The sequence below is a fragment of the Eleutherodactylus coqui genome, chromosome 5, assembly GCF_035609145.1.
Source record: "Eleutherodactylus coqui strain aEleCoq1 chromosome 5, aEleCoq1.hap1, whole genome shotgun sequence".
NCBI lineage: Eukaryota > Metazoa > Chordata > Amphibia > Anura > Eleutherodactylidae > Eleutherodactylus > Eleutherodactylus coqui.
The window spans coordinates 142,647,496-142,673,669 of record NC_089841.1 but is presented as its reverse complement, the minus strand read 5'-3'; the positions used below and the strand labels follow the sequence as shown (position 1 = coordinate 142,673,669).

General features: G+C 48.3%; 1 protein-coding gene across 5 annotated transcripts in view; it reads left to right on the top strand.

Annotated features, from left to right (window-relative positions):
* The first annotated feature begins 3,544 nt into the window (after nt 1-3,544).
* Nucleotides 3,545-26,174, top strand: part of CLIP1 (CAP-Gly domain containing linker protein 1) — a 108,824-nt gene continuing 86,194 nt past the window's right edge. For all 5 annotated transcript variants that reach the window (XM_066603309.1, XM_066603307.1, XM_066603306.1 and 2 more), the window contains exon 1: nt 3,545-3,657. The gene's annotated coding sequence lies outside the window, so the exon portion shown is untranslated. The remainder of the gene's footprint in view (nt 3,658-26,174) is intronic.

Here is a 26,174-nt window from a genome sequence, read left to right as displayed (position 1 = left end):
ATTTCCTAGCAACAGACACTTGGGTTACACGGCTGGATTTTCAAGCTTCTGTGGAGATCCAGTAATGTCACTAATTATTTAGTGAAGTTGTTATACACGTCACATTGGCTCCTTGCTGGAATTTGTTTTTTCCTTAGAATGCTTTAACCTATGCAGCTAGCAGGAATATGCCCAGTAGAGCTTGTGCATGTGCACCTTTGAAATGGCAAAGAACACAAGGGTATGCATTGTGATGGCAGATCAAGAAGCAGACTATGGGTACAGATGTTTAAGATTCATTTAAAACACGTTTAGACATTTGTTACTTTGTGTCTGGATTAAATCTAGTCTCCCTTTGATATGACATGCACAAATACTGTGGAAAAACAAGTGCACAGTGGTTCATCGGACAGCATGTAGCAACAAATGAGAAGGTAGTAGATACACCCAGAAGGAAACATGTTCACCTCGGAACATTATGTGAGTGACACAATGACTTACAACGCATATAGCGAGGAAGGTGCTGCCATCCCAGGCTCACTGCCAAGCAGAAAACCTGGTCAGTCATTAAGATGCAGAGGTGGGGATCAGGCATAGCCCTTCTAGTTAAATTTGGGATGGGATTCCAAAGAGCTGAAGGAACTTTAGTAGATCCAGCACATATGGGGCATTTTGACTCTATAACCACCTATTCTTAAGGTAGTTGCGGTGAACAAAGGATAAGTCATCAATATCAAATCAGTGGTGGTTCATTTCTTAGTAACCACCAATCAGGTGTTTTTAAGTGGCCACCACACCAAGGTTGTTTCAGTCCATACCAAGCACAGGGCTGTACATTGTAAAATGGCTGTGCCTGGTATTGCATTGCAGTCCATTCTCTTGAAACCAAAATCTACTGATAGTTTGTCCAATGGAGGCCATGTAGTTGAAAAAGAGGTAGGAGCAAGACCAGGAGAGCACAGTATCCTTGAGGCCAAAAGAGCGAAGCATGTTGAGTACTTAGTGATTTACAGTTTCAAATGCAGCAGAAAGATCCAGAAGAATCAGTAGAACGGTTGCCATTCGATTTAGCAGTCAGGAGATTGTTTCACACTTTAGTAAGAGTGGATTCTGTAGATTGGAGAGAGTGAAAACCAGACTGTAAGGCCTCCTTCACACGGGCGAAAAAGTCACGCGATTTTGTAGCATTGCTACGATGCTACAAATCGCATGTATGAGAAGCCCATGGTTTCCTATGGGTTCCTTCACACATGAGATGTTTTGTAGCATGCTACAAAACGACACACAAACCTCGCAGGTCCGGCGATATGCCCGCGACACGCGAGGTCTTGTAGTTCATGTTTCTCTATGGAGCCTTCCTCTCCGTTGCATCGCACGAAAATGTGGTTTGCATGCGATGCGATACAACTTTGACAGTAGCAGATGCTACTAAGTCGCATGATTTTGTAGCGTCACATGCGACTTTGTAGCGCTACAAAATCGCAGTATTGCTGAGAGAAAATCGCAGCGATATCGTACGCTGCAGTGATGCGATATCGCTGTGATTTTCTGGCAGCGATACGGTGTCACCCGTGTGAAGGAGGCCTAAGGGATCAAGAAGAGAGTTATCGGAGAGAGAGATTATTAGGAGAGAGCAGACCAGACGTTCCAGGAGTTTGGAGATGAAGGGGAGATTAAAGACCGACGACATCCGGGAAGAAGGACTTGAAGATGTGTGAAGGAACAGGGTCAGTAATGCAGGTAGTAGGGTGAGACGAAGAGAAGAGCCTGGAGACTTCTGTTGTTGGGTCAAATGCTGAGAGTGAACTAAAGGAGGTGCAGAAGAAAAGGGGATCAAAGCGAATCGGGGACTGGGAAGTTGTTTCCTGCCAGATGTTGTCAATTTTCTCTTTGAAATAAGCCGCCAGATCTTCAGCATTAAGATCCATCATAGGGGGCTGTACTTTACTGCTGAGGAGGGAGTGAAAAGTGTCAAAGAGTCGCTTTGGATTATTGGATACTGAGGAGATGAGAGGGGAAGTAGTTTGGCAAGGTGAGGGGCAAAGCTGTTAGTTCTGAGCATGAATTTGTAGTGGAGGAAATCTGCTGACGTTTGTGATTTTCTCCACATGTGTTCCGCATATCTATAGCATTGCAAAGGAAACATGTTTGAGGTGTGAGCCATGTTTGCTGCGGTCTGCATCCCTGAAGGTCAAGTCAAGGGGAGTACAGTAGAGTTTTATCGCAGTACTCAACAGCTAGGTTAAAAAAAGTTAAAACTGCTTTGGAGTCGGCAATGACCTGGCGTATTGCAGTGTATGGCGGCGAAATTGTACTGCACCTGACAGCTTATCTCACACATGCTTCATGCGCAGTCCACCTGGTTTATTTTTCTGTTCATATTTCCTGCGCTGCCCATACGCAATGTGGGTACACGTAAATTCGCACTTATAGGCGATAACGGCTTCTATCACGCTAAATTGAACATGCTGCGTTCTTTTTTGCACTTTCGTATTATGCAATTTCAACACACTAATGTGAGAACTGCGTACGGCAATGTCATTGATGGCCTGTGAGTTGCCGCATATCACACGGGCATACAGCGCATACTTAATATGCAGTAATCATACGTACGCCCGTGTGAATCTGGCCTGAAGGAGAGGAAGCTATGATCGTAGAGCGGGAGAAAGAAGTTTGCAGAATCAGAAACAGAACAAAGATGAAAGAAAGTTAAATCAAGCATATGGCCATCTTTGTGCATGGGGAGCTGTGGACAACGATCACTCCTTGCATCCAATGTTTATTGATCCTATGCTTTCACAACAGTCGTTCAGTGATTGGAGGTGTAACACACCGGAGATCTCTTCCAGCCCCCGCCTACATTCACATTGAACAGGCAGTTGCTCAAAGACTTGAACAACTCCTGATCACACTGAGCGAAAAGTTGTTCGCTATTCGCTTTGTTTCAGTGATCTGTAATGAAACAACTAGTGACTATTGGGTGATTTCTCGCTCCGCATGTGTACAAGGGACGACTATCTCTGGAAACTGCTTATTTAGGTGATAGTCGCCCCTGGGACTATAAGGCATCAGCAGCACTGTGGATAATGTGTTGAGCTTTGACAGCCCTATGCCACCCTGTGCCCACCTACCCGTGTCTGGCCCTAAATATCCACCAGCTTTTCTGTAAATTTCATTTCTTCAGTTTTCAACATGTTTGCTGTCAGTGAATAGGAAGGATAGGGTTTACATTCAGAGCTGAGGGTTCATAACTGCACCAGTGGTCTCCTGCAGCTCTTGTGAACTACACCTCCCAGCATGCCCTGGCAGCGCAGACCGCTGCCCTGTGAGCCAACTACACAACTGTCCTGGCGGTTGGCTACAATGTGGAGGTGCTGGTCACACTATGGAGCCTCATATACTGCAGTGCTGACTGCACTGGACACACAGCAGCTGAACTTGTCCTGGTACCGGCCGCTCCTCCATCCTCTCACCCAGCACACAGACCACGTGACGACCCGCACGGCCCCTCCAGCTCCCGGTATACGCGGCTCCTAGGCTCTCGCCAATCCTTAGCGGCCGGTGACGTCAGCGCCCCGCCCCTCGCCTGCTGCTGCTGCTGACACAGAGGCTCGCGCTCCCCAGCTGGTGCCTGTGAGGTGCGCGGCGGCCCGGGGAGAGGAGAGCGGCCGGGACACGGTGAGTATCCGCCGCGGATAACCTCTGCGCGGGACTCCTCCTGGAGACCATACACCTCCGTAGGTGCCGGGAGAGCAGCCGCCTCCCCTTTCTTCAGGGTTGGGAGGACAGGCCGTGCATTACCGCGCACCCAGAGTGCACCGCGGTACCGGAGCCTGTCACCTCCAGCCTCCTTCCTTCTGTATCATGGCCGTCATGGTCACCCGGCTACACGCAGCACGGGGAGAAACACTGGCCGGGCCGCATAGGGTTAAAGTATGTTAAAGGCCGTTGCTGGAAACCGCCGCGGCTGTGCGAGGAGGACGGACCGCGCTGCGTCCCTGCAAGTCCGGGCAGGTGTGCTGGGAGCTGTAGTCCGCCACACGGTGTATACAGAAGCAGTGCTGAAGATACATTATGGCTTCGTCTAGTACTGGCAGGTGTGCTGGGAGCTGTAGTCCGCCACACGGTGTATACAGGAGTAGTGCTATGTCCGCAGTGCTGAGGATACATTGTGGCTTCTTCTAGTACTGGGGGATGTTCTGGGAGTTGTAGTCCGCACGGTGTATACAGGAGTAGTGCTATGTCCGCAGTGCTGACGATACATTGTGGCTTCTAGTACTGGGGGATGTTCTGGGAGTTGTAGTCCGCACGGTGTATACAGGAGTGGTGCTATGCCCGCAGTGCTGAGGATACATTGTGGCTTCTTCTAGTACTGGGGGATGTTCTGGGAGTTGTAGTCCGCACGGTGTATACAGGAGTAGTGCTATGTCCGCAGTGCTGACGATACATTGTGGCTTCTAGTACTGGGGGATGTTCTGGGAGTTGTAGTCCGCACGGTGTATACAGGAGTGGTGCTATGCCCGCAGTGCTGAGGATACATTGTTGCATCTTCTAGTGACAGGATGAGCCGCTTCCTCGCTTGTTACTTTCCTTTCCTGTTGTGCTGAATGTGACACAAGTGTTTCCATAATTGCTGCTTGCAGGGAGGACCAGCGCAGCCCCCCGGACCCCTCTGATGTGGGCGGTTGTTACACCTGCTCCGTTTTTGGAGTAGAGAACCAGGGGAATAAAAGCGATCCACTTTTTTCCCCCATCGACTTTGATAGGGTTTAAAAAATAATGTAAAGGCTTCTGTTCTGTCAGGTTTCCTTTGTTTTTTTTTCTTTTTACAGAAAAACGCTGCAAATTGCACTATTTTTTTCCCGTAAAAAAAAACCAACTAAATTAAAGGGGTTGTCCCGCGGCAGCAAGTGGGGTTATACACTTCTGTATGGCCATATTAATGCACTTTGTAATATACATCGTGCATTAATTATGAGCCATACAGAAGTTATTCACTTACCTGTTCCGTTGCTAGCGTCCTCGTCTCCATGGTGCCGTCTAATTTCAGTGTCTAATCGCCCGATTAGATGCGCTTGCGCAGTCCGGTCTTCTCCCTGGTGAATGGGGCCGCTCGTGCCGGAGAGCTGGTCCTCGTAGCTCCGCCCCGTCACTTGTGCCGATTCCAGCCAATCAGGAGGCTGGAATCGGCAATGGACCGCACAGAGCCCACGGTACACCATGGGAGAAGACCCGCGGTGCATCGTGGGTGAAGATCCCGGCAGCCATCTTACTAAGGTAAGGAAGAAGTCGCTGCAGCGCAGGGATTCGGGTAAGTACTAAACGTTTTTTTTTTTAACACATGCATCGGGTTTGTCTCGCGCCGAACGGGGGACCTATTGAATAAAAAAAACAAAACGTTTCGGCGCGGGAAAACCCCTTTAATTATTGAATGGAAATAAGCTGAAACTGTCTGTTTTCCATTTTTGTGAAACCCCATTAAAATTAATAAAAGAAAAACGGATTATTATAATTTTTTTTTTTAGTTTCCTCCTCCAAAAATGGAGCAAAGAGATGGAAACTCGGGACTGACCCCAATGCAGGTGTGAAAGCAACCTAACGGCTCATTCACACGGTTGTATTGCCACCGCGTATTACGCACACGTGCTTCCCGTAACACATGGTGAATAGAGGCAATGAAAGTCTATGGAGTTTTTATACTTCCATTCACACCTGCGTTGGAGCTACGAGGGGACATCCGCATAAATCGCTGCATGCTCTGTTTCTCAGTGTTTCATACAGAGCCTTTCAAGGGCTGCATATTGCAACACTGCCCCTGCGCAATGCCTGCGAAAGATCAGCGTTTAATACGCAGACCCTCTCTGCACAGAGCAGGGGCTAAGAAAAAAAAGTCATGGTCCCAGGCATGCGTAGTGCCAATTGCAGCCCATATGCCATCTCTGCCGGCTCTTCTGCTGGCAGAGCGTAGGGGCTGCGATGAGTACAATGCTGCGAGACTTGTGTTCATATGCCCATGTGAACAAGCCCATATACATCAGAGGTATCAGGAGTGGCTGCGCTCGTCCTCCCTGCAAGCAGTAATTATGGAAGCACTTGAGTGTCAAATTCAGCCTCCTTAGTAAATGTTATACTCGCCATGTAATAAGAATTCTCGATGAGCGTTTCTTCCATCTGTAGGTTGTGCTTTTCTACTTGGACACTTAGGAATAAACTGACTACTGGGGTTGAACTTGCACCCTGCAACACTATCCAATCATTCAGTATGGCAGATCACGCCCCTCTGCAGACAATGGGAACACCCACCAGTCAATTTATTCATATATAGAAAATATACGGCAGAATTATTTAAAGGGCTTGTACCAAGACTGTGCATTATCCTCTGTCCACAGGATGGAGGACAACTTGCTGATCACTCGGGTTTTCATTGGTGCTGATCTCAAAAACAGGGAGTTCCATGTTCCCCATCTTCCTCACTATGGGGGGGTCACTTCTCCCACCACAGTGACATGAGAATGACTGGAGTGCTGGTTGCACAAGCATGCTGACGCTTCATTCGCTTTCAGTGACCTGGGGAGATAGCTGAGCAGCGAGCGCTTGGGTATTTCCATCAGTCCCATTGAAATGAATGGAGTGCTGAGTGCGCATGCTTGGTCAGCACTCGGTTGATTTTGATGTCAGTGCTGGGGGAGAAGAGACCCCCACAGTGACAGTCAGAAGGGGACACGGACCCTCATTGTTGAGATTGGCATGGTTCTGAGCGGTGAGACGCTCACCGATCAGCAAGTTATCCTGTGGATAGGGGACGCCTTGTAAAGTTGGTAAAACCCCTTTAATGGAGAATACAAGTATATTTGTTAATTCAGACATGTCTTTAATTCCCGGCTGTACACATAACTGCTGTCAGTCGAGCCCCCCTTCCATGAACATCTATGCTCGGACTGGTGCATGTGTGTTTCACTGGGGATTGTGGAATAAGCTGCTCTAGACGGATATTCATGTGTATGACGTGTATACTTCTAAGGCCTCCTGCACACGGGCGGGTCGGACCCCTCATGCGGGATTCCCTAAGCGGAGTTCGACCTGGTGCCCGACCGGTGACCCCAGTGTTAACTGTCCCGCTGTCTTCTCTGCTGCGATGTGCCAGCTGACATGCCTTAGTACAGAGAACGCCGCACCGTTGCTATGGTGAGGTCGTGTCTCTCGTGTCCATTCTGCAATGATGATTGCAGAATGGCCGCGGGACAGACGGCTTTCATTGACTTCAATGGAAGCTGGCTATGCGTATCCCGCACAAAATCACACCATGCTGTGATTTCTTCCCTGCGAGCGGGCAGGAAATGGCATATTCCCATAGCATAATTTCAACTGCATTTGCTGCGCAGTCTGGAGGCGGAATCCCGCTCCGGATTTCACAATGTAACTCTGCCCGTGTGCAGGAGGCATAAGGCTGCTCTCGCACAGCCTGCTTTTTACCTCAATTTGCATGGCGTTACCTTAACTGTGGTACAGCGCCACAAATTAATTTATATGGGGCATCGCGCACTCAAACAGGTTGGTTTTCGAGCGTTGCCTGTTCTATCTTTGTGCATTTTAGTGCTTTTTAACACGCCTCATCACCCATCAAAATGGACTGTGTTCAGAAATGCTGTAACATGCTTTCAAAAATGCCACGCAAAATCACTAAGTCCCCCTGTCCACGGCAGTGATTTCGCTGGCGGTAAACCACCGGCGAATCATGCTGTCTGAGGCTTTCCATAACATTGCTATGGAAAGCGCCAGCCCTCAGTCCACGAGCAGAGAATCATTGCGGAGCTCCGCCGCGGGATAACGCAACGCCCGTGGACAGGGGGCCTAAAATGCTGCGGTTTCGGATGTAGCAGTTTCTGAACACATGTAGGAGCAGCCTTGGCGGTCCCCAGTCCAGGGGGTTTTCAGGACTCCAATATTAATGACCTATCCTTTAATATGTGATCGCGGGGATCCGCCGCTCAGAGCGCTACTAATCAGATTGTGAAGAGGCTGCCCCCTCTTCACTACATATGAGGCACAGCACCGTACATTTTCTATTGGCCGTGCCTGCTATAGCAAATCAACTCCATGAGACTGAGCTGTGATGAATGAACGTGACATTGCACGCCTGAGAGAGAGTGCAGCGCTTACATCACTGTAGTCTCTGCGAACGGCTGATTGACAGTGGTCCCGAGAGGCAGACTCTGGCGATCTGATATCGATGACCTATCCTGGGGATAAGTCATGGATATTGGGGTCCTGGAAAACCCCCTTAATGGCTCAAAATAATTGATGGATTACAGTTCACTTACAGCTTAAGTGCTAAGTAGGTGTAGGAGCCTCTTGAGGGGACCATGGGGATCATTCCTTGCACAGGGCTGTCTGCTGCCTGTTCTGTGCGGGAGCAGCTGTCATTTGGGATGCTGAAATCTATCTACAATACCACAGTCCATTTGACTAGCTTTAGGCCCGTGTCCACGGACGTGATTTCGCCGGTGGTAAATTGCCGGCGAATCACGCCATCTCAAGTTTTCCATAGCGTTGCTATGGAAAGCGCCGGCCCCATGTCCACGAGCAGAGAATCATTGCGATTCTCTGCTTGTGGACGGCAATTCGCAGCATGCTGCGAATTGCTATGATTCTCCGCGGTCAGAATATCTGTAAGATAGGCTGACCGGCGGAGATTCGTCTGCCGGCTTCTGCTTCTGGGCGGCTCCTGCAGCAGAGATTGGCCACGGGACTTCGCAACACCCGTGGACAGGGGGCATTAGTAAAGCTCAGCTAGTGGGTACCCTAATAAATCCGCCCTCCCTATCAGAAGGCCAAACCTGAGTACACACTAGCCCTGCTGTGCCACCTCTGACTGGGTACTTATGTACAGATGCATCTCCTTTTTTTTTTTCTTGTATGCAATTAATGCACTGAAGCATTTGGGCCTGTATATAGACCCACTTAATGAATGTATCCACTCCATCGTTTGTGTTTACTGTGTCTTTTCAGAGGTGAACACACAGACACACATCCTCTGAATACAAGTCTGCTCTGTCTGCCAGGGAACAACATTGTTTGCTGTCCTGAATACTCTTGGCCGCTCATCCTGATGCAATCACATGTTGTCTTACGTAAAATGGCTATGAATAACTTTCACAGAGGCCTGACTACATTGATATCCTGTGATGTATAAGCACCTCTTTTATCATTTCTTGTGAAGTTCAATGCAAAGCATTATTCATTCTTTTAAATGTGGTTGTCAAATTGTAGACTATTGATGGTTTGTCCTTAAGATAGGCTATCAATAGTAATTGCTTGGGGGTCTGCTGCCCAGGACCCCCGCCAATCAGTTGTTCACTGGGCCGGCGCATTCATGTACTGAAGGAAGCAGACAGACCCGTTCTCCCTGCAGCGACCCGGCTTATAATATTCGCTATCCAATGGATAACAGCGATCACGTGAAAAAAAAAAGTAAAAATTTCACCTCCTGTCGGTTATCCAATCCATGAGGGAATGTGAAATTACTTACCTAAGGCCTCCACTGATGTCCCCTGATGGGATTTTTATCCATGGACCTTTTGCCAACTTTGGCGCATGCAACCATTGGCAAAATGGCGGACGCAAGCGCAGAAGCTGAGGAGGGCCTGGGAAATTAAAAATCTCCTTGATCCTGGCTACTAAAGGTAGCTGAGAGCTTGGAGCAGTGACCGAGGGCTGCTGTGAGCGGTCTATGGTCACGTGATCGCCATTATCCAATGGATCATGGCGATCACATAAAAGTTAAATACAGTTGAACTTCAATGCTCCTTTCAGTTTGGGCCCCGTTGTGCATACGGACATTAGATTAGGGCCATAGTGGGTGTCTTTCTGAACACAGGACAAACACAGGTATTCATTTTGGGGTTTAAATCCTCATTTTCATGTGCACTATAGAAAAAAAATGTCTTTAAACTGACATATTTGCAAAAATATGAAATTTTATTATTTTCTCTTGTATTGCATTAAGTGCTGAAACAAAAATTGTGGGGTAAAAATACTCATGAAATGCCTCAGTGAATACATTAAGGGGTGTAGTTTTTAAAATGAGGTCATTTGTAGGGGTATCTATCATTCTGACACCAATGAGCCTTTGCAATCTTGGCTCGGTGTAGGAAAACAAAGTGTTCCTCAAAATGTTAAGTAATGTTAAATTTATACATCTCCTAAACGGTTAAAAAAAAAACGATGAAAAAACCTTTTTCAAATGTGCGCAAGTATACAGTAAACAGAAATATATATCTTAGCAAAAATTTGTACAGTATGTTTGCACGTATTTGCGATATTACAGTTGAAAATGTTAAGACCTTTTTTCTACAATTTTCCCTATTTTGACACTTTTAATAAATATTCACAAATTCTATTGATCTTTTTTACCACCCAAATGAAGTACAATATGTAGCGAAAAAATATCAATCACTGGGATATGCAAAAACTTTGCAGACTTATTCTATGTCAAAGTGACACATGTCAGATTTCCAAAATTTGGCTCCTTCACTAAGGTGCAAACAGGCTTTGTCACGAAGAGGTTAATAAAACCGTTCTCATGCGTTATTTAATTAATCATTTAAAAACTTTCAATTATACAACTAATGTCAATGCAGGAAAGTCTATTCCCTGGTACAGCACCGAGTGCTTCCAAGATACTATGTTGTGCTGTGGTGTAATGGCAGGCAGACGTCTGCACTAGCTTCATATCGCTGGCTGCTCTCTGTATCTGGTGTTCTCCCCAGGGCGAGGCAGAGTGATTGTCTGGTGGAGCATGTATTCATTAACTTTTATTGCTGGGAGGACCGTCTCGTTACTGTCCTTTGATGGCATAACTTGAATGTTTTGTTCTTCTTACCTGTGTATGAGCTAATATGGTACTCCCAAATAATCCAGCTGTCTCGGCTCAGCGGGAGCCTCCTAGGCCTGCAGCGCTCTGTCAGTCTTATAGTTCTTAAGCTTTTGTTTTATTTCAAGCTAACGCATGCTTATTAGTGCTCTAAAGCTGAGTAATATAAGGTTTATTATCTTGAAAAGCATTACTTAGCGAATCCCTCAAGCTAGGTGTACTTACAGTACATATCATGGCTTCTGTTACACTAGTGTGTATTTCACCAGTATTTTATCTGTGTTTCAGTGTATATTAGGGAGCCAATGTTAAAACCTAGCTAAACTTTTAGATGTCTTGTCTGAATAAGCTGTTGTGAGTATTGTATGGCTTGTATTCTGCGTTTCCCCTGAGCTAGTTGAAGAATAGCTGCTCTAATGTTTCCCATATGCAACACACACCGATAAAGAGGAGATCCTACTCTCCTCTGTCATACACCCTCAGCAGCAGCATGGAGGACATTATACAGCAGTGCTGAGCAGGTTGGCTGTGAATCCTGGACTGGGTTGAAGTAGAACACAAAAGGTGGCTTTACATATTGCCAGTGTGCCGTTCAACAAAATTGCTTCTTTCAGTGAATTGCTGTGGTTCTGAAATATAGTTTTTGTTTCATCTGCTTATTAGATTTTAGAATTATAGAACAGGGGCAACTAAAAAGAAAGTTACATAAAATTAAAGCAGTACTGTTATGGTTGCAACAATGAGTGCACTAAATAAGCCTTATTGTCCGTTTAGGAAGGATCTTTACAAGTCCACTGTGGTCCTCGCAGGCAGATGACAGAATGTAGATAACGTCTAGAGTAAAAATTGATTTGGGCCTGTGACTATATACAGTAACCCTTTATAATAGACAACAAAGAAGTAATTCCTCACATAGTTATTTGCTAAACAGAGTCTAATATTACACTAGAAGCGAAAAATCGAAACCTCATAACTAGGGATGAGCGAGCCCCAAAATGCTCGGGTGCTCGTTATTCGAGTCAAGCTTTTCGTAATATTCGAGAGCTCTATTTGAGTAACGAACCCTATTGAAGTCAATGGGAGACCTGAGCATTTTCGCAATGGACCCGCCGGGTGCTAAGCGCTTTTTTTTTTTCTCCCTCTCTCAGCCAGCCACATACTGCTAAGGACGTGCGCATGCTGGCACGTCACAGCAGGAAGTGGTAATAAGGGGAGGGGTTGAACACAGCGTGGTAATCCCTTGAGTAACTAGCACCATTGAGTATGCTAATACTCGGACGAGCATGTTCGCTCATCTCTAATCATAACAAAAAAACTTCCTGAGGAAATGGGAGTAAAGTATGCAGAGAAGAAGAAAGAAAGATAGGTAAAAAAGACCAGGAGAGGGAGAAAGGGGGGAAAAGGGGGGCAGTGTGCAGGTAGAGAAGGAAACTGCCTTGGGTGGGCATTCTGGACAACATTGCATTTGATCACTCCAGCGAGCTTAGAAAATCTTTGAAATCTTGAAAGGACGGCCATTGTCAGCCGCCACTACTTCCATATGCATTAAATAATTCAACTCTTGGATCAATTTCAGCTCTGTCCGAAGAAGAGGGCTTCACCATTAATGAGGAATTACAGTTTGTGCTGCTGTCGGGAAATGTTGTATACCCTCATTTATCTGGGCAAAAGAGCCAGGAATAATGGAGAGCAGAGCTAATTGGGAGGCGCATCTACTGAGCTATTTGTAACATTTTTGTATATCTGGAAAACCATGTTACAAACATCACGAAGAGCCGGACAGTCCCACGAAATGTGGTGCATGGTTCCCAACCCAGAGCCACAGTGCTAGCAGGAGCCTGATACTGTTGGATGAATGAGGCTGGGACATTTGTACCACCTAGTGAGCAGTTTGGGTGTTTTCCTTTTTCCTTGCGCGATGCAAGCCATTGGCAGTTTGTGGGAGAAAACTAAATCTTTCGGCCGAAACCGCCAAAGACAACTTTGCCTCCCAAGATCTGATGTAATTTATGCCAGAAGAATGTTATAAGTTTTGGAGAGGGTGTGGGTGGGAGGATTTTTCTTCAGATATGTCTTCTATTGGAGTTGGTGAGGGTTGTAGATGGTAGGTCCCAAAGGTGGTCCTTAAGAAGAAAGACAGCTGAACGTATTGTAGGCAGGAGAGTTTTAATTAGGGCTGGTGCTTGAAGTGTAGAGAAACGGGCAAAGACGCGCTGGTAGCTATATTGGACGAATGGGTATCATCTGGTTCCTGCCAGCTTAAGAATGTGCTTCATCCAATGGCAGTCTTCTGCAAACCGTATTGTTACAGCGTATTCCGTGTGCAAGTTCTGTATGCAGAATATGCTATATCAATCTGTCACAGGTGGCCATGTCGCTGCTCACACGAATTGTGTGAAATACTGCGATTTTTAAATGCAAGTGTATGTTCTATCTTGGCGTGTATTACGCGTGCATACACCAAGATAGTGCATGGCAATTGGCGACGCAGCAAGTAAACAATGTTATCACATACTTGCTGCATCAGAGCCTGGCCCCATGAGGGAAAGCTGGATTGTGAAAAAGAGAGGCTTGAGAGCCTTTGAGTTGAAAGGTCGCCTTTGATGATAGGTCTATCCCACGTATCTAGGCAGGTAGTAGATGCGGAGAGCGGCCTGTCTTTAGAGAGTAACTTTGGTAGTGTGTGAAGATGTGGCTGTGTCAAAGCTGCTTCAAGGTCAGCCCATTATTTAGCATGTTTGAGAGAAGTGCCAGTGGAACAGTCTAGATAGGATTGCTGCAATGTAGTATAATTTAAGGTCAGGCATACATACCAGCACCTCTGAGGGTCTTGTGGTGGGTCAAAGTCCGAAAATTCAGCTGGTCAGTCCTCCCCAACAGAAACCTACGAATCACTGCTAGGGAAAAATGAGATGGAAAAAGACCTGGGGGTACTAGTGGATTATAGATTTAACTGGAGCAACCAATGCCAGTCAGCTGCTGCAAAAGCTAATAAAGTCTTGGGGTGCGTTAACCCCTTAATGACATGGCCTATTTTGGCGTTGAGTACCAAGCGATTTTTGGTATTTTTCAAAAGCCATCACTTTTTTATTTTTCCGTCGACGTGGCCGTATAAGGGCTTGTTTTTTGCGTGGTGAACTGTAGATTTAATTTTTTTTTGGTACCATTTTTGGGTACATAGACTACATTGTAAAATTTTTATAATTTTTTTATTGATCGTAGGGAGAGAAAACGCATCAATTCTGCCATAGATTTTTTTTTTAAAGCGTTAATTATTAGAGATGAGCGAACGCGTTCGTCCGAGCTTGATATTCGTGCGAATATTAGGGTGTTCGGGATGTTCGTTATTCGTGACGAACACCATGCGGTGTTCTGGTTACTTTCACTTCCTTCCCTGAGACGTTAGCGCGCTTTTCTGGCCAATTGAAAGACAGGGAAGGCATTACAACTTCCCCCTGCAACGTTTAAGCCCTATACCACCCCCCTGCTGTGAGTGGCTGGCGAGATCAGGTGTTCGCCTAATATAAAAGTCGGCCCCTCCCGCGGCTCGCCTCAGATGCGGTGTGAGTTAGATGAGGGACAGTGCTGTTTATACCGGAGCTGCTGTAGGGAAAGAATTGGTAGTTAGTGTAGGCTTCAAGACCCCCCAAAGGTCCTTATTAGGGCCACTGATAGCTGTGTGTTGGCTGCTGTTAGCAGTGGGATTTTTTTTTTTCTCAAAGTCGCCTCTGCAGACCGTTGCACCTGGCATTAGGGACAGAAGTGCTGCATAGGCAGGGAGAGTGTTAGGAGTGAGTGTAGCCTTCAAGAACCTCAACGGTCCTTTCTAGGGCCATATTTATCCGTGTGCAGTACTGTCCAGGCTGCTGTTGGCTGTGCTGCATTTTTTTTGGGCTTCTCAAAATCGCCTCTGCAGAGCATTCCACCCTCCATTGATACTGCAGGGAAAGAATTGTATAGGCAGGGCCACAACACAGTTATTATTCATAGAATATACGCAGTGCTGCCTGTTGGTGGGAAAAACCTGAAAACAAATCTATTTGTCCAGCCTCTGTCCGTCCTAACGCCTGTGGACACGTGTGAGCTGCGTGAAAAACATTGCTAAATCATACGCACCCAGCTACGCTTTACTGCTGGCTTCGCCATTTGCTTTCCTTAATTGGGAAAAAAAATACCTGCTCTGCCACAGTTAATAACTCTGCTACCCTCACGTTCTGTGACACATAAGCAGGGACACAGCGCAGTTATTAAACTTCTCAGGTTCATTGAATATACGCAGTGCTGCCTGTTGGTGGGAAAAAACTGAAAAGAAATCTATTTGTCCAGCCTGTGTCCGTCCTTACGCCTGTGGAGACGTGTGAGCTGCGTGAAAAACATTGCTAAATCATACGCAGCCAGCTACGCTTTACTGCTGGCTTCGCCATTTGCTTTCCTTAATTGGGAAAAAAAATACCTGCTCTCCAAGAGTTATAATAACTCTGCTACCCTCACGTTCTGTGACACATAAGCAGGGACACAGCGCAGTTATTAAACTTCGCAGGTTCATTGAATATACGCAGTGCTGCCTGTTGGTGGGAAAAAACTGAAAAGAAATCTATTTGTCCAGCCTGTGTCCGTCCTTACGCCTGTGGAGACGTGTGAGCTGCGTGAAAAACATTGCTAAATCATACGCAGCCAGCTACGGTTTACTGCTGGGTTCGCCATTTGCTTTCCTTAATTGGGAAAAAAAATACCTGCTCTCCAAGAGTTATAATAACTCTGCTACCCTCACGTTCTGTGACACATAAGCAGGGACACAGCGCAGTTATTAAACTTCGCAGGTTCATTGAATATACGCAGTGCTGCCTGTTGGTGGGAAAAAACTGAAAAGAAATCTATTTGTCCAGCCTGTGTCCGTCCTTACGCCTGTGGAGACGTGTGAGCTGCGTGAAAAACATTGCTAAATCATACGCAGCCAGCTACGCTTTACTGCTGGCTTCGCCATTTGCTTTCCTTAATTGGGAAAAAAAATACCTGCTCTCCAAGAGTTATAATAACTCTGCTACCCTCACGTTCTGTGACACATAAGCAGGGACACAGCGCAGTTATTAAACTTCGCAGGTTCATTGAATATACGCAGTGCTGCCTGTTGGTGGGAAAAAACTGAAAAGAAATCTATTTGTCCAGCCTGTGTCCGTCCTTACGCCTGTGGAGACGTGTGAGCTGCGTGAAAAACATTGCTAAATCATACGCAGCCAGCTACGGTTTACTGCTGGGTTCGCCATTTGCTTTCCTTAATTGGGAAAAAAAATACCTGCTCTCCAAGAGTTATAATAACTCTGCTACCCTCACGTTCTGTGACACATAAGCAGGGACACAGCGCAGTTATTAAACTTCGCAGGTTCATTGAATATACGCAGTGCTGCCTGTTGGTGGGAAAAAACTGAAAAGAAATCTATTTGTCCAGCCTCTGTCCGTCCTTACGCCTGTGGAGACGTGTGAGCTGCGTGAAAAACATTGCTAAATCATACGCAGCCAGCTACGCTTTACTGCTGGCTTCGCCATTTGCTTTCCTTAATTGGGAAAAAAAATACCTGCTCTGCCACAGTTAATAACTCTGCTACCCTCACGTTCTGTGACACATAAGCAGGGACACAGCGCAGTTATTAAACTTCGCAGGTTCATTGAATATACGCAGTGCTGCCTGTTGGTGGGAAAAAACTGAAAAGAAATCTATTTGTCCAGCCTGTGTCCGTCCTTACGCCTGTGGAGACGTGTGAGCTGCGTGAAAAACATTGCTAAATCATACGCAGCCAGCTACGCTTTACTGCTGGCTTCGCCATTTGCTTTCCTTAATTGGGAAAAAAAATACCTGCTCTGCCACAGTTAATAACTCTGCTACCCTCACGTTCTGTGACACATAAGCAGGGACACAGCGCAGTTATTAAACTTCGCAGGTTCATTGAATATACGCAGTGCTGCCTGTTGGTGGGAAAAAACTGAAAAGAAATCTATTTGTCCAGCCTGTGTCCGTCCTTACGCCTGTGGAGACGTGTGAGCTGCGTGAAAAACATTGCTAAATCATACGCAGCCAGCTACGCTTTACTGCTGGGTTCGCCATTTGCTTTCCTTAATTGGGAAAAAAAATACCTGCTCTCCAAGAGTTATAATAACTCTGCTACCCTCACGTTCTGTGACACATAAGCAGGGACACAGCGCAGTTATTAAACTTCGCAGGTTCATTGAATATACGCAGTGCTGCCTGTTGGTGGGAAAAAACTGAAAAGAAATCTATTTGTCCAGCCTGTGTCCGTCCTTACGCCTGTGGAGACGTGTGAGCTGCGTGAAAAACATTGCTAAATCATACGCAGCCAGCTACGCTTTACTGCTGGCTTCGCCATTTGCTTTCCTTAATTGGGAAAAAAAATACCTGCTCTGCCACAGTTAATAACTCTGCTACCCTCACGTTCTGTGACACATAAGCAGGGACACAGCGCAGTTATTAAACTTCGCAGGTTCATTGAATATACGCAGTGCTGCCTGTTGGTGGGAAAAAACTGAAAAGAAATCTATTTGTCCAGCCTGTGTCCGTCCTTACGCCTGTGGAGACGTGTGAGCTGCGTGAAAAACATTGCTAAATCATACGCAGCCAGCTACGCTTTACTGCTGGCTTCGCCATTTGCTTTCCTTAATTGGGAAAAAAAATACCTGCTCTGCCACAGTTAATAACTCTGCTACCCTCACGTTCTGTGACACATAAGCAGGGACACAGCGCAGTTATTAAACTTCGCAGGTTCATTGAATATACGCAGTGCTGCCTGTTGGTGGGAAAAAACTGAAAAGAAATCTATTTGTCCAGCCTGTGTCCGTCCTTACGCCTGTGGAGACGTGTGAGCTGCGTGAAAAACATTGCTAAATCATACGCAGCCAGCTACGCTTTACTGCTGGCTTCGCCATTTGCTTTCCTTAATTGGGAAAAAAAATACCTGCTCTGCCACAGTTAATAACTCTGCTACCCTCACGTTCTGTGACACATAAGCAGGGACACAGCGCAGTTATTAAACTTAGATAATTCATTCACTAGAGGCAGTGGGGCCTTTCGTTTTCCAAAAAGGGCAAAAATTATATTTGGCCTGCAGTCTTGCGCCAATTTATTTCCTGCCTGGGAAATCTAATCACTGGTAATACAGCATGCTGAGGGGTAGGGGTAAGCCTAGAGGACGTGGACGTGGACGTGGCCGAGGACGCGGAGGGCCAAGTGAGGGTGTGGGCACAGGCCAAGCTCCTGATCCAGGTGTGTCGCAGCTGTCTGCTGCGCGATTAGGAGAGAGGCACGTTTCTGGCGTCCCCACATTCATCGCCCAATTAATGGGTCCACGCGGGAGACGGTTATTAGAAAATGAGCAGTGTGAGCAGGTCCTGTCCTGGATGGCAGAAAGTGCTTCGAGCAACCTATCGTCTACCCGCAGTTCTGCGCCGTCCACTGCTGCCAATCCGAATCCTCTGTCTGCTGCTCCTCCTTCCTCCCAGCCTCCTCACTCCACTACAATGACACCTGCTCAGGAGCGGGAACACTCCCAGGAACTGTTCTCGGGCCCCTGCTTAGATTGGGCAGCAGCGGTTCCTCTCCCACCAGAGGAGTTTATCGTCACTGATGCCCAACCATTCGAAAGTTCCCGGGGTCCGGGGGAAGAGGCTGGGGACTTCCGCCAACTGTCTCAACAACTTTCTGTGGGTGAGGAGGACGATGACGATCAGACACAGTTGTCTTGCAGTGAGGTAGTAGTAAGGGCAGTAAGTCCCAGGGAGCAGCGCACAGAGGATTCGGAGGAAGAGCAGCAGGACGATGAGGTGACTGACCCCACCTGGTGTGCAACGCTTACTCAGGAGGACAGGTCTTCAGAGGGGGAGTCAAGGGCATCAGCAGGGCAGGTTGCAAGAGGCAGTGCGGTGGCCAGGGCCAGGGGTAGAGGCAGGGCCAGACCGAATAATCCACCAAGTGTTTCCCAAAGCGCCCCCCCGCGCCATGCCACCCTGCAGAGGCCGAGGTGCTCTAAGGTCTGGCAGTTTTTCACAGAGACGCCTGACGACCGACGAACAGTGGTGTGCAACCTTTGTTGCGCAAAGCTCAGCCGGGGAGCCAACACCAACAGCCTCACCACCACCACCATGCGCAGACATATGATGGCCAAGCACCCCACAAGGTGGGACGAAGGCCGTTCACCGCCTCCGGTTTGCACCCCTGCCTCTCCCCCTGTGCCCCAACCTGCCACTGAGATGCAACCCCCCTCTCAGGACACAGGCACTACCGCCTCATGGCCTGCACCCACACCCTCATCTCCGCTGTCCTCGGCCCCATCCAGCAGTGTAGTTCAGCGCACCGTTCAGCCGTCGCTTGCGCAAGTGTTCGAGCGCAAGCGCAAGTACGCCGCCACGCACCCGCACGCTCAAACGTTAACCGTCCGCATCGCAAAATTCATCAGCCTTGAGATGCTGCCGTATAGGGTTGTGGAAACGGAGTCCTTCAAAAGTATCATGGAGGCGGCGGCCCCGCGCTACTCAGTTCCCAGTCGCCACTACTTTTCCCGATGTGCCGTCCCAGCCCTGCACGACCACGTCTCCCGCAACATTGTGCGCGCCCTCACCAACGCGGTTACTGCCACGGTCCACTTAACTACGGACACGTGGACAAGCACAGGCGGGCAGGGCCACTACATCTCCCTGACGGCACATTGGGTGAATTTAGTGGAGGCTGGGACAGAGTCAGAGCCTGGGACCGCTCACGTCCTACCCACCCCCAGAATTGCGGGCCCCAGCTCGGTGGTGGTATCTGCGGAGGTGTATGCTTCCTCCACTAAAGCACCCTCCTCCTCCTCCTCCTCCTCTGTCTCACAATCAAGATGTGTTAGCAGCAGCATGTCGCCAGCAGTCGGTGTCGCGCGGTGTGGCAGCACAGCGGTGGGCAAGCGTCAGCAGGCCGTGCTGAAACTACTCAGCTTAGGCGATAAGAGGCACACGGCCCACGAACTGCTGCAGGGTCTGACACAGCAGACCGACCGCTGGCTTGCGCCGCTGAGCCTCCAACCGGGCATGGTCGTGTGTGACAACGGCCGTAACCTGGTGGCGGCTCTGCAGCTCGGCAGCCTCACGCACGTGCCATGCCTGGCCCACGTCTTTAATTTGGTGGTTCAGCGGTTTCTGAAAAGCTACCCACGCTTGTCAGACCTGCTCGTAAAGGCGCGCCGGCTCTGCGCACATTTCCGCAAGTCCCACACGGACGCTGCCACCCTGCGCACCCTGCAACATCACTTTAAGCTGCCAGTGCACCGACTGCTGTGCGACGTGCCCACACGGTGGAACTCTACGCTCCACATGTTGGCCAGGCTCTATGAACAGCGTAGAGCTATAGTCGAATACCAACTCCAACATGGGCGGCGCAGTGGGAGTCAGCCTCCTCAATTCCTTTCAGAAGAGTGGGCCTGGTTGGCAGACATCTGCCATGTCCTTGGTAATTTTGAGGAGTCTACCCAGGTGGTGAGCGGCGATGCTACAATCATTAGCGTCACCATTCCTCTGCTATGCATCTTGAGAAATTCCCTGCAAACCATAAAGGCAGCTGCTTTGCGCTCGGAAACGGGGGCGGGGGAAGACAGTATGCCGCTGGATAGTCAGGGCACCCTCCTGTCTATTTCACAGCGCGTACAGGAGGAGGAGGAGGATGAGGAGGAGGGGGAAGAGACAGCTTGGCCCGCTGCTGACGGTACACCGGCTGATTGCCTGTCATCCTTTCAGCGTGTATGGCCTGAGGAGGAGGAGGAGGAGGAGGATCCTGAAAGTGATCTTCCTAGTGAAGACAGCCATGTGTTGCGTACAGGTACCCTGGCACACATGGCTGACTTCATGTTAGGATGCCTTTCTCGTGACCCTCGCGTTGCACGCATTCTGGCCACTACGGATTACTGGGTGTACACACTGCTCGATCCACGGTATAAGGAGAACCTGCCCACTCTGATTCCCGAAGAGGAAAGGGGTTCGAGAGTGTTGCTATACCACAGGACCCTTGCGGACAAGCTGATGGTAAAATTCCCAGCCGACAGCGCTAGTGGCAGAAGGCGCAGTTCCGAGGGCCATGTTGCAGGGGATGTGCGTAGATCGAGCAGCATGTACATCCCAGGCAGTGCAACAGTCTTTAAGGGCCTGGCCAGCTTTATGGCTCCCCACCAAGACTGTGTCACCGCTCCCCAGTCACGGCTGAGTCGGCGGGAGCACTGCAAAAGGATGGTGAGGGAGTACGTAGCGGATCGCACGACCATCCTTGGTGACGCCTCTGCCCCCTACAACTACTGGGTGTCGAAGCTGGACACGTGGCCTGAACTAGCCCTGTATGCCCTTGAGGTGCTTGCTTGTCCTGCGGCTAGCGTGTTGTCGGAGAGGGTGTTTAGTGCGGCTGGGGGAATCATCACCGATAAGCGTAGCCGCTTGTCAACCGACAGTGCCGACAGGCTAACACTCATCAAGATGAACAAAGGCTGGATTTCGCCAGACTTCTGTTCTCCACCAGCGGACAGCAGCGATACGTAAGCAATACGTAGGCTGCACCCGCGGATGGAAGCTACGTTCTCTCTCACCATCCAAAACGGGGACATTTGTGCTTCATCAATCTGTGTCTAATATTCCTCCTCCTCCTCCTCCTGCTCCTCCTCCTGAAACCTCACGTAATCACGCTGAACGGGCAATTTTTCTTAGGGCCACAAGGCTCACTCAAATAATTTTTCAGAACAATTTTTATAAGTTTCAATTACCTTAAAAGCGTTGGAACTTTAACTTGAACCAATTTTTCGTTACACTGGGCTGCCTCCAGGCCTAGTTACCACTTAAGCCACATTAACCAAAGCGATTAATGGGTTTCACCTGCCCTCTTGGCTGGCCATGGCCAATTTTTGGGATGTACATTAGTACTGTTGATACAGCAATTTTTGTGGGCCCTCGCCTACAGTGTAATCAAATTAATTTTTAGCCCACCTGCATTACAGCTGACGTTACCTCAGCTGTGTTGGGCAATGCAATGGGATATTTCTATGTACCGCCGGTGGCTTCCTGGCACCCACCCAGGCAGTGGGTCCACAGGGAGTTAAACCTACATGTGTCCACTTGTAAAGAACCCCAGTCTGACTGGGGCATGCAGTGTGGGCCGAAGCCCACCTGTATTACGCACGACATTACTACCTCAGCTGTGTTGGGCAATGCAATGGGATATTTTTGTGTACCGCCGGTGGGTTCCAGGGAGCCACCCATGCTGTAGGTGCACACTGAGTTTTTAATACATCTGTACACTTCTAAAGAACCCGTCTGACTGGGGCATGCAGTGTGGGCCGAAGCCCACCTGTATTACGCACGACATTACTACCTCAGCTGTGTTGGGCAATGCAATGGGATATTTTTGTGTACCGCCGGTGGGTTCCAGGGAGCCACCCATGCTGTAGGTGCACACTGAGTTTTTAATACATCTGTACACTTCTAAAGAACCCGTCTGACTGGGGCATGCAGTGTGGGCCGAAGCCCACCTGTATTACGCACGACATTACTACCTCAGCTGTGTTGGGCAATGCAATGGGATATTTTTGTGTACCGCCGGTGGGTTCCAGGGAGCCACCCATGCTGTAGGTGCACACTGAGTTTTTAATACATCTGTACACTTCTAAAGAACCCGTCTGACTGGGGCATGCAGTGTGGGCCGAAGCCCACCTGTATTACGCACGACATTACTACCTCAGCTGTGTTGGGCAATGCAATGGGATATTTTTGTGTACCGCCGGTGGGTTCCAGGGAGCCACCCATGCTGTAGGTGCACACTGAGTTTTTAATACATCTGTACACTTCTAAAGAACCCGTCTGACTGGGGCATGCAGTGTGGGCCGAAGCCCACCTGTATTACGCACGACATTACTACCTCAGCTGTGTTGGGCAATGCAATGGGATATTTTTGTGTACCGCCGGTGGGTTCCAGGGAGCCACCCATGCTGTAGGTGCACACTGAGTTTTTAATACATCTGTACACTTCTAAAGAACCCGTCTGACTGGGGCATGCAGTGTGGGCCGAAGCCCACCTGTATTACGCACGACATTACTACCTCAGCTGTGTTGGGCAATGCAATGGGATATTTCTATGTACCGCCGGTGGCTTCCTGGCACCCACCCAGGCAGTGGGTCCACAGGGAGTTAAACCTACATGTGTCCACTTGTAAAGAACCCCAGTCTGACTGGGGCATGCAGTGTGGGCCGAAGCCCACCTGTATTACGCACGACATTACTACCTCAGCTGTGTTGGGCAATGCAATGGGATATTTTTGTGTACCGCCGGTGGGTTCCAGGGAGCCACCCATGCTGTAGGTGCACACTGAGTTTTTAATACATCTGTACACTTCTAAAGAACCCGTCTGACTGGGGCATGCAGTGTGGGCCGAAGCCCACCTGTATTACGCACGACATTACTACCTCAGCTGTGTTGGGCAATGCAATGGGATATTTCTATGTACCGCCGGTGGCTTCCTGGCACCCACCCAGGCAGTGGGTCCACAGGGAGTTAAACCTACATGTGTCCACTTGTAAAGAACCCCAGTCTGACTGGGGCATGCAGTGTGGGCCGAAGCCCACCTGCATTAAGCACGACATTACTACCTCAGCTGTGTTGGGCAATGCAATGGGATATTTCTGTGTACCGCCGGTGGGTTCCAGGGAGCCACCCATGCTGTGGGTCGACAGGGACTTCACAATAGGGAGTTGTACCTGCCTGTGTCTATGAATTAAAAAGCCCGGTCTGACTGGGGCATGCAGACACCTTGACAGAATGAATAGTGTGTGGCACATAGGTTCCCCATTGCTATGCCCACGTGTGCAGCTCCTGATGGCGGTGGCACAGGATTCTATTTCTCATTGCTTCTGTACAGCATTGTGGGCTATCGCTCCGCCACTTTTAAAGAGGGTCGCTGCCTAGCCGTGCCAACCTCTGCAGTGTATGCCTGAGGTCCCTCGTCATGGCAGACGCAATTCTAAATAGACATGAGCGTGGTGTGGCATGAGGGCAGCTGAAGGCTGCGCAGGGACACTTTGGTGTGCGCTGTGGGGGGGAGGGGGTGCGGTTGGGCAGCATGTAACTCAGGAGAAGTGGCAGTGGAGTGTCATGCAGGCAGTGATTGTGCTTTGTTGGAGGTAGTGTGGTGCTTAGCAAAGGTATGCCATGCTAATGAGGGCTTTTCAGAAGTAAAAGTTGTTGGGAGGGGGGGGGGCCCACTCTTGCCGCTATTGTGGCTTAATAGTGGGACCTGTGAACTTAGGATGCAGCCCAACATGTAGCCCCTCGCCTGCCCTATCCGTCACTGTGTCATTCCCATCACTTTCCTGAATTGCCCAGATTTTCACACATGAAAACCTTAGCGAGCATCGGCGAAATACAAAAATGTTCTGGTCGCCCATTGACTTCAATGGGGTTCGTTGTTCGAAACGAACCCTCGAGCATCACGGGAAGTTCGTTACGAATAACGAACACCCGAACATTTTGGTGTTCGCTCATCTCTATTAATTATGCAGCAAAAATGATACAACACATTTTTTTCTGCGGGCCGGTACGGTTACAACGATACCAAAATTATTAATTTTTTTAAAGGTTTTTTCACTTTTCCACAATAAAAACCCTTTTTTTGGAAATTCTTATATTTTTCTAAACTCATTGCATTCAAAGTGCTATAACTTTTTTTTTTTTTTCCATGTACGGAGCTCTCCGATGCCCCCCCCCCGCTGTTGCAGCGGGACGCCGGCTGTGACTGACAGCCGGCTCCCGCTCCGGGATAGCGCGGGATCATATGTGATCTCGCGCTATCCCCAGGACGTAAGTGTACGTCCTGTTGCGGGAAGTACCCTGCTGCCAGGACGTAAATTTGCGTCCTGCAGCGGGAAGGGGTTAAAAGAGGTATAGGGGTGAAGGACGGGAACATTATTCTCCCACTATATAAGGCACTTGTCAGGCCCCACATGGAAGACTGTGTACAGTTCTGGACACCGGTGCTCAGGAAGGATGTTGCTTGAGGGTGTTTAAAGAAGGACAACTAAACTAATAAATGGAATGAGAGGACTGGAATACCCAGAGAGGCTATCAAAGTTAGGGCTATCCACCCTGGAAAAAAGACGGCCTAGGGGTGACCAAATAACTATGTATAAATACATGAGAGAACAATACAAGGATCTCTCCCATGATCTGTTTATACCCAGGACTGCGTCGGTAACAAGAGGGCATCCGCTACGTCTAGAAGAAAGCAGGTTTCATCACCAACACAGAAGGGGGTTCTTTACTGTAAGAGTAGTGAAACTGTGGAACTCTCTGCTTGAGGACGTGGTGATGGCAAAATCCATAGAGGAGTTTAAGAGGGGACTATGGAGTCGGGAAGGAATTTTCCCCCAAATGGGCTAATTGGCATCTGCCTCTTTAAGTTTTTGCCTTTCTCTGGATCAACTAGAGGGTGGAAATAGGCTGAATTAGATGGACATTGTCTTCATTCAGCTGAATGTTACCCCCTTGAATCTGCTTAGAGATTTGGGATGGGATTTTGATTGAAAGCATTTGAAATAACTAGAGGAAACTCGGTTCAGCATCCATTTTTAAAAAAAACTCATCTACCCAAACCAGTACAGGTATTTCTTAGAGTAGCCATTAAAGTCTTATATTGTCCATTTTAACAGGGGGAAATGGGAAAGACAAATTGATATATTCACCCCCAGATATTGGCAAGAGGATGAGCAGCATTTAGGCCGGATTCCCACAGGCTACAAAATCTCGCTACAAAATTATCGCTACAACACGCATGTATGTGAAGCTCATGGTTTCCAATGGGTTCTTTAAGGCTACAAAACCTCTCTCATGTCAAAGAACCCATTGGAAACCATGGGCTTCACATACATGCGTTTTGTAGCCCGTGTGAATCGGGCCCTAAAATTGAATTGATTTGTCAGATGAAGAGCTCTTCCAGCAGGGAGGGATATGTTTAGGACTTAGGTTTTACAAAGGTTTTTTTTTTAAATTGCTCAAGTGTCTGAATCTCTTAAATTCAAGAAGGCTTACCAGAAAGGATATCTGAGATGCATACATTGAGAGGTCATCTGCATATTGCGCAACCTTACATTATTGGGGGCCAATCTGCAAACCATCAACATTGGGTTTGTTCCACAACACCACCGCCAGATGTTCCATCACGGTGGCATATAAAAGTGGAGATGAGGGGCATCCTTCCCTGTCTGGCACATTCCTACCGGTAGTAGGGAATGACCAGACAATAGACCATTCACATGAATT